Genomic DNA, 8297 nt, shown 5'->3' with positions numbered 1-8297 from the left:
TCTACAATATTAATGTAAAGTATAACTGTATATAAATACGTGCTTGCAAATTGAGGATTTTGATTCATCCCAGTGACTTGATCCTTTTGAAATTAGTACCCCAAAAAGAGTTCAATTCTTACACTGACCCTGTGTCCAGGTCAGACTATGTTACAGTCTGGACAAGTTGATACTAGTTGTCGAAAGTCAGAGCCAGTCTGCAGATCTGAGTTGACAGATTTCATAGAAAATCACATAGTGCATGAAGGTCACAGACTCATATTGTTAGAGCACATATTGTTTTAATTTTTCATGCATCTCCTAGCAAAAAGGCATGTGTTTCTGAGTTTGGTGTGTTCAGAATGACTTGAAAGTCTGTGTGTGTGTGTGTGTGTGTGTGTGTGTGTGTGTGTGTGTGTGTGTGTGTGTGTGTGTGTGTGTGTGTGATCCTCTGTTGTTTATTGTATGATGCCCAGTTTTTCCTCTGTAACTATTTACAAATTCAACAAGTATATGATGTCTAGTGTTCAGATTTTAAAAACACGTATGGTGTTAATTTTGTGCCATAATTCTGGGGAAGTGAATCTTTAAATTTGCAGAAACAACAACACTTTAAGTCCTTCAAGAACGAACCAGGTCTTGATATTTTTATTAAACTTCATGTATGTTCAAGAGACTCCAAAGAGGATGGATAAGTATTCTGCACACGACACAGAGCAGATCTAACATTTTCCCTCGTTTTCATTTACTGTTCATTTTCAAATTGCTCAAAAATGCAGATTCATTCACAGATATAACAGCATTTAAATTAAATTGCATGGCTTATGCCATTGCATTACATTGTGAATTGTAAAGTTGTGTTGCAGCAGGCACAAACCTATAAAACTTCTGGTGCACTGATGCTGGATTATCCTACTGCTAAACATGTTTCTCTTTCCCTCATATTCCCACTGAGTTGTCCAAGACAGCCAGTAGTTTAGACATCATTCTCCGCCAGAATATGTGTGCTACATACCACAAAACTATTCACCAGACCTCTGTACTCCACCTTCTGCCATAAATTTCATCTCATTTTCATTCACTCCTTCCTCCATTTAGTGAATTATGTGGTAGCTCAACCAAGTTTTTTTGGGATTTGCCTACTTTGTCCTGCAGTTAACCTTACAGAACATGATTCTTAGTGCTTTGTCTTGGTTTATCAAACTTGATAGCTGATAAAAGCTCACCGTCCGTGATAATCAAAGAAGGCACTACCTTCAGCACAAAAGCCCTTTCCTTCCCCTTACTGTCTCTTCAGACTCTCAGATTGACAAAGTGACAGCAGTGGGCAAGCGCTTTCCAGGGAAGAGCCCATTTTTCAAAGGCCTGGGGCAGATAAGCAGTTCATCAAAGGGAGGGCCGTGACATCCACCCGACTGATTTCAGCTACGTAATGATTGCGTGGAATAAAGTTGACGCAGTTGGACATGGCTGTAATGATGCTGATGTCTGGAATAATTAAGACACAGTCAGATGTCATGTTTCACCTCTTGTTTCAAAAGGTGGATGCAATGAATAAACAAAGATTAATATTTGCCGCAAGATAGGTTTAGTACTGCAGTCAGTCTTGAAGAAATCGCACTCCAAAATTCATAACGAATACAAATGAATAATAGAAAAAGTATTTGTCAGATGCTGTCCTACTGCTACACATGTTCCTCTTTCCACATTTTCCCACTGTGTTGACCATGATAGTCAATAGTTTGAACATCATTCTCTGAATGCCAGACTGTGTGTGCTACATACCACAAAACTTGACCAGACCTGGCTCTTTCAACAAGAAATGCTAGAAGTATAATGCAATAGTGAGCATGTAAAGCAAATGTGTCTAAACTCTACAAATAAAATAAGTGCAGCGCAATCAGCTTTGTGTAGCACCAAGAGTATGAAGTTGTCATAGCAAACAGATACACATAAATCTTGCTTATAAAATAAAACTTTAATCATAAAAACTCACTCAAAACATATAAAATGATAAACCAGACCTACCAATAAACCAGCCGACCGTTTAACCACCGAACAAGTTTGGCGCAAATGTATTTCAGTTTGCCAAAAAGTGGTGGGAACATGTTTCACCCATTCTGGCTGTCTGGCTGGTTCAAGCTGGATGCAGCTTGTTTAAGGGGTCAAACTGATCTCCCACCACTCAAATTTTCTTCAGAAAATTTTTGACCATTGGCCTTATTTATCAAATTTTATTACACGGCTCTCTGGAATACTTGATTCTGATTGGTCGTGACATTCTGAGGTATGTTATTATTCTGAGTGTTGGAGATAACCCAAGCTACATAATCAGATTACTTTTTGCAAGTAACTGTAAAGTAACGCATTGCTTTTTAATTAACAAGAAAATATCTGAGTTACTTTTTCAATTCCTTAAGCCTGAGGGAATAAAAGGGCTTTTACATTTGCCAAAAACAGAATATTTTATAATAAAAAACAACCAAACAAGCTCAGCCCAGATGAGAAAAAATTACCCAAAAATAATGTAACACTTTGCTTTCCATAAACAGTAACGCAAATACATACAATATTATAAAGCAACACAATATTGTATAGCAACGCAGAATAACACAACTTTCCCCAACACTGGTTCAATAGCAACGCAGAATAACACACTGCTCTGTGTATTTGAGGTCGACGCATCTTTAAACATCAACGTCTCTCTTATCCCACCGCCGCTGTGCTCTTGCTCATTTTATTTGAGTGCAACTGCTGTCATCTTGCGCTTCTATTATCGACTATATTTACAGTAAAATGAAACCGGAGGACTGCAGTATTAATGGCAGGCCTATGGTAATATTTTGACTTTCTTCTCAAATAAATTTTGTGTTTAAAGAGCTTATAAAAATTTTTAACTAAAATCAATATTTTGTGTCAGATTGTTTACTTATGAGCCAAGTAGCCTTGTAATAAGCGGGATAATGTACATCCAGCCGTTTGTTAACACAACATAAAATAAACTACTTCAGGTCTGGGTTTATTCTGTGAATGTACATAATCGGCTGGATGTACATTAGCCTTTACAAAACACATGCTACAACAACTGCAAGAACTCCCTTCCAAATTTGTGGGTTCTCTATGAAAAACTACACAGCAAATAAAGTTATTTTCTCATCTATTCCTTATAAGCTCCTCATTTTTCTCCTTATACAGTGTAGGAGTGACAAGAGCAAGACAGATAGAACACCTGAGAAGGACTGACTGCTACAGGTATTTCATTGTGCTCTGTCCTAACATTCTCCTCTGGAATTCAGAAAGCTCTCAGAAATTCAGTGAGTCATGAAAAATGTGACATTTTGATTGCAAAAGCTGCACGTTTTTATGCTGCATTTAACAATGCCTAGCTAAACTTATCACATTTGGAATGATGATTTGTAACATTTGTTATTAGAATATTGTGCTTCTTTACAGGCTTTTAAGTGTCAGCATGCATTAATGTTTCTGCTGATGCATGTTCTTGGCTCTGAATATTATTGTTTATTTGTCTCTGTAATTATTAATCAGTTTTTTTATTACATATTGTTGAAGCTATAAATTAAACAGGTGTTAGGTGTGTAATTTCTTTGCAACTAAAACACTTGTATACAAATTTTAAAAATGGGAATTGCTGTAAGTTAGGTTTCCTTAACACACCCCTATTTGCTTTTGGTTGGACAAACATACTCCCGTCCCAAATTTATGCCAGTGGTTGAGGCAATATTCCTGTGCCAAAATGATGGGGATGCTATGTTTTTATGTTTTTGGTAGCCATATACAGATGAAACAACATACAGACGAGTTGTAGTTGTCCCTGCATATTATTAAATATTTCAAAATTACACAGATTACACACAGCTATGAGTTCAAGTCAACCAAATATTCAAACAATACTGACCTCTAGTGGTTTTAATTTTCAACCCTCTATCTTCTTAGAATGAGGCTCTTCAGCTCTGGTCCCGAGGCCTATACCATGAAGCCAATTTAGGTGGCTATAACAAAGTAGGCTTCAGTTTAGTTTGTGCCAACCATGGGTTTTGGCACCATGAAAGTGGCTCTGCTTTTACCAGTGTTCAGTGCCATAGTAACTTGCGCTCACCTGCATAGGCTAACCTGCTCCGGGGCAGTTTTTGTTCTGGGTAACAGATCTCGAACCGAAATTTGACCAGCTGTAAGCAATGTGACACCTCTGATGCAACAAAATCACTCCTTCAGGTTCTTTTGCTCCAAATTAAAGGTCAATTTACAGTAAAAGAGTTTTAAAGACAAAATCTCAAAGCTTTCAGTGATAATTTAGTAGGCTATAATCATTTGGTCAAATTTATTTTAAGGTCCAATTCTCACTATTAAGTAACATTTTATTTTATTTTCCTCAGTAAACTCCTAATTTGATTAATAGTTAGTAAATTAGTTGTTAAGATTAGGTATGGGTTGGATTAAGAGGTGTAGAATATAATCACGCAGAATAAGGCATTAATATGTGCTTTATAAATTCTAATAAACAGCCGGTAGTTAGTAATATGCATACTAATAAGCAACTAGTTAATAATGATAATTGATCCCTAAACTAATGTGGTTATTTTATATTGTTTAATGTATTGTGCCATACCCTTAACACATCATTACACAACTATAATTTTACAATTAATATGATTTTAGTTTAACTTGTGTATACAGATAACATGTAACATAAATAAGCTTTAAAATCAATTTATAAAACATTACTAAGCTTGCTTCATTTTATTTTATTTTAGTCACCTTCCCTTGTGAAAATCTGTAAATGCATTTTTCATAACAATCTCTTAATCTTCACCAGAAGTGAAAAGTTAACACTGAATCTCTTGTGAGAAGTGAATTGCATTTGCTGATGTCACATTTTAATTGCACATGCTTCATAGTTAATCATGAACTCGGGATCAAAGCCTAAGTTGGGAAAGAATGTTGGTGGTACCAACAAAGCCTGATTGGATTGGAGTTTGTTCAACTAGCTTCATGGTACAGGCCCCTGGAGGGCCACTGTCCTGCAGAGTTGAGCTCCAGCTCTAAACAAACACATATAATTACTATAAAGTTACAGGCAAGTGACCTTGATTGGGATTGTAGCAAACTCTGCATGACGGTGGCCCAAGAACAGAGTTGAAGTGCCCTACCTTAGAAGAACCCCAATGTACAAATCTCTTGCATGAATCCACAGTGAACCAGGAAAGTGAAAGTGAGTATTCATATTTTAAAACAGCTGCTACTGTACAACTGGCTCTTTCCATTGCTACAACCTTGAAAAACTAAATCATTCTCTTAATGCTTTTGCCTGCTTGCAACATTTCATTTCTTCATGCATCCTATGCCACAGACCTGGTCCCTTGAGATAGGCCTAAACTGACAGATGTTCCAGGCAGTGGGTCAGCATCTTATGAAACAGGAATATGAAATATACTCCACGGCCGGCCGCCTGCTGTGAAGGAAAGTGAGACTGAGTGGATTGATGGGACGCTCATGATATAAGACAGGATGCGTATGAATTTATGTTTTAAGTCCTTCAGAGAGACAGCTTTTGCTCTCTGCTCATCTGCTCTTGGAAAAGAAATAGATTTTATTCCTGCTGTGAAGAGACAAGACTGGAATGTATTCATGTCATCTAGGGGAAATTATTAGTTCAGCCTTATGAGTCACAAGAAAAAACAGCATTGTAAAACATTTTAAAGCAACTTAGTACTTTTTTCCCTTTTTCCTGATTCCATTCAACCTGTTCTGTCTGATTTGATTTAGCTGTTCTGTCCAGTAACGTTTTGGCAAAACAAAGTCTCATAAAATCAGAAAGAATCGTCAGAACTCGTCTAACTATTTTATGTAAAAACCTTCTGAATTCTGCATCAGTGCTTCTCTCAGATGGCGTCTTTGGTCTGTGACTCACCAAACGAGCACCATATATCTCAGATTTTCGTCTGTGATCTCCAGAAAACTGTCAGCGAGTGAAAATTTGACCCAAAATCATGCAGTGTATACTCAGCATAACTGTCATTATCTTTCCTGTAAATGTAAGAGACTCTTATAAGATTCCATTACAGTTACTGTCACTATAAAATATACTTTCTTATGTACTTTCTCATATAAATTTGATGTTCAACAACAAATATTTCTCTGTAGAGCCCCGCCTGTTTGATACCCACATGCACATCTTCAAAGTTTGATTGTGGGTAATGTGATGTGGGTAACCAAAGATTTGATGGTAGCCACTGATTTCTATAATTACAAAAAAAAAAAAAAAAAAAATTACTATGGAAGTCAATGGCTACCGTGAACTGTACATATTTCCCTTTTAAAGGTGCTAAATTTTTACAATTTAATTTTTCAACCATAAGATGTCACAAGAGAGCAGGGTTATTAAAATGTACTAAAACTTGAAATAAAATAAATGTTAACTAAACTAAAATAAAAGTAAAATAAAAAGTATGCAACACATCAAGAAAACTATATGCTGTATATGCTAATATAGAAGCATATACTGCACTCTGCCATCTTTTTAAGGGAAGGACTTGCATACAATAACTATGTGGCTGCTGAAAAACTGACCAGAAAACCTCAGATTACAACACACACACACACACACACACACACACACACACACAGGAGTCCCCATTTCACTCTTTGCTCTGCAGAACAATAAATTATCTCTCCTTAAAGGAATAGTTCACCAAATAGTTCACATTACTCACCCTTATGTTATTTAATTTTTTTCTTTAGTGAAACACAAAAGTGTTCCACAGAAGAAAGAAAAGCTTACACATTTTTTTTTTTCATTATGAGTGATCTCCTTTAACATCCACATTAACTGTACCATATTTTCTGTTTCATATAATGCTGGACTGAAGATTTAGACCTACTACAATATGAGGTGGTGAAACAGAACTTGGAAAGAGGAAGGTTGGGTGACGAGCAGCTAATGTGGAGGTCTGGCCCAGTGGCCCACCCAGTGCACTTACTCTCCTGGACACCACCTTGACTTTGCATTTCTCCACATGACATAATGGTCTCGGTGAGCTCAGAATAGGAGCGTGAAAACACCATGATGTTGACACAAGGTCCCTCTGTTACCCACAGAAAAAGTGAAAGATGGGCAAAAAGGATTGAGGGTGAGAGATTGTGCATTTAAAAGCCGTGAAACCAGGGGAAATATGAAAAGATTTTTGATTTATTATTGTCCAGGGGTCTTGTTTTTGTTTTTAATCTGTCATTTTTCTGAACCAACAAATGACAAATGTAATTTCCTTGAGATTATTTATTGTGTTTTGTGGTAGAAATTACTTTTTCAACATTTTTAGGACTAAAATAGCAGTCTCTTTTCCCTTGTTGAAGCTTATTTCATAGCTAGCATGTCCTAAATACACACACTTAAATAATATTTTCACACATAATAATATATTCCCAATGGATTGGAAATAATGCATATTTTAAAAACAATAATAATTGCTACCTTTTCTCAACTTTGCACTTTACTGACACTGTTTGTCTTCATGGTATCCAATAACTTACTAAACACTGACAAAAAAAAAATGTTAGTTATGGTAGAAATTACATCAGTGAATTTTTATTTCAGTTAATAATTAATGTATATTTAATAACAAATATTATAAAATATAAAATATTAATTACATAAAATTATGAAAGAAAAAGGTTTTAGCTGGGACATAAAGGTTCCTGTTGAAGAAACAGCTAGTTATGCCTCAGTGTTTTATATTCACCTTCCACCTACCTTATGGTTTTACATTAACTAATGTAATGTGCTCATTTATGTCTACAGTAGCTCAGAAGTAGCTCTGTTTAAACAGGCATGAATCGAGAAATCTAAATTCCCTTGATCTTTTGACAAGAGGTCATTGTGCCATAAAAACACGTTTCAAGACTGCTTGAAGGATTCTAACATTTGGCCATTTATTTTCAATAAAGTGCCTGATCATGTCAGTAATGTTCATTCTAAAGCTTAATCTGTGATATATGACTGTTTTGATATCTAAAGATTTATGTAGCCCGCTGTTCAATCTCAAAATTGTTTATTTCTGTTTATGCATCGGCAAAATCAAGCCATCAACTGAACATCGACTCATATTCACATGTTCCTTTTAGTAGCATTAAAAACAACTGATATTTAAATTGTGATTATATACAAAAAACTGTCAAAGAATGCTCGCTTTATAATCGCTGGAGCTGTTTATCACTATAGTTCAGCACAAGTTCTGCTCTGTTCTGTTCAAATCTCTGAAACGGTCTACACTGCATAAGAAATCTCACTTTTACATCATTTC

This window comes from Cyprinus carpio, chromosome A2 (assembly GCF_018340385.1).
Source record: "Cyprinus carpio isolate SPL01 chromosome A2, ASM1834038v1, whole genome shotgun sequence".
Lineage (NCBI taxonomy): Eukaryota > Metazoa > Chordata > Actinopteri > Cypriniformes > Cyprinidae > Cyprinus > Cyprinus carpio.
This window is presented reverse-complemented; position numbering follows the sequence as displayed.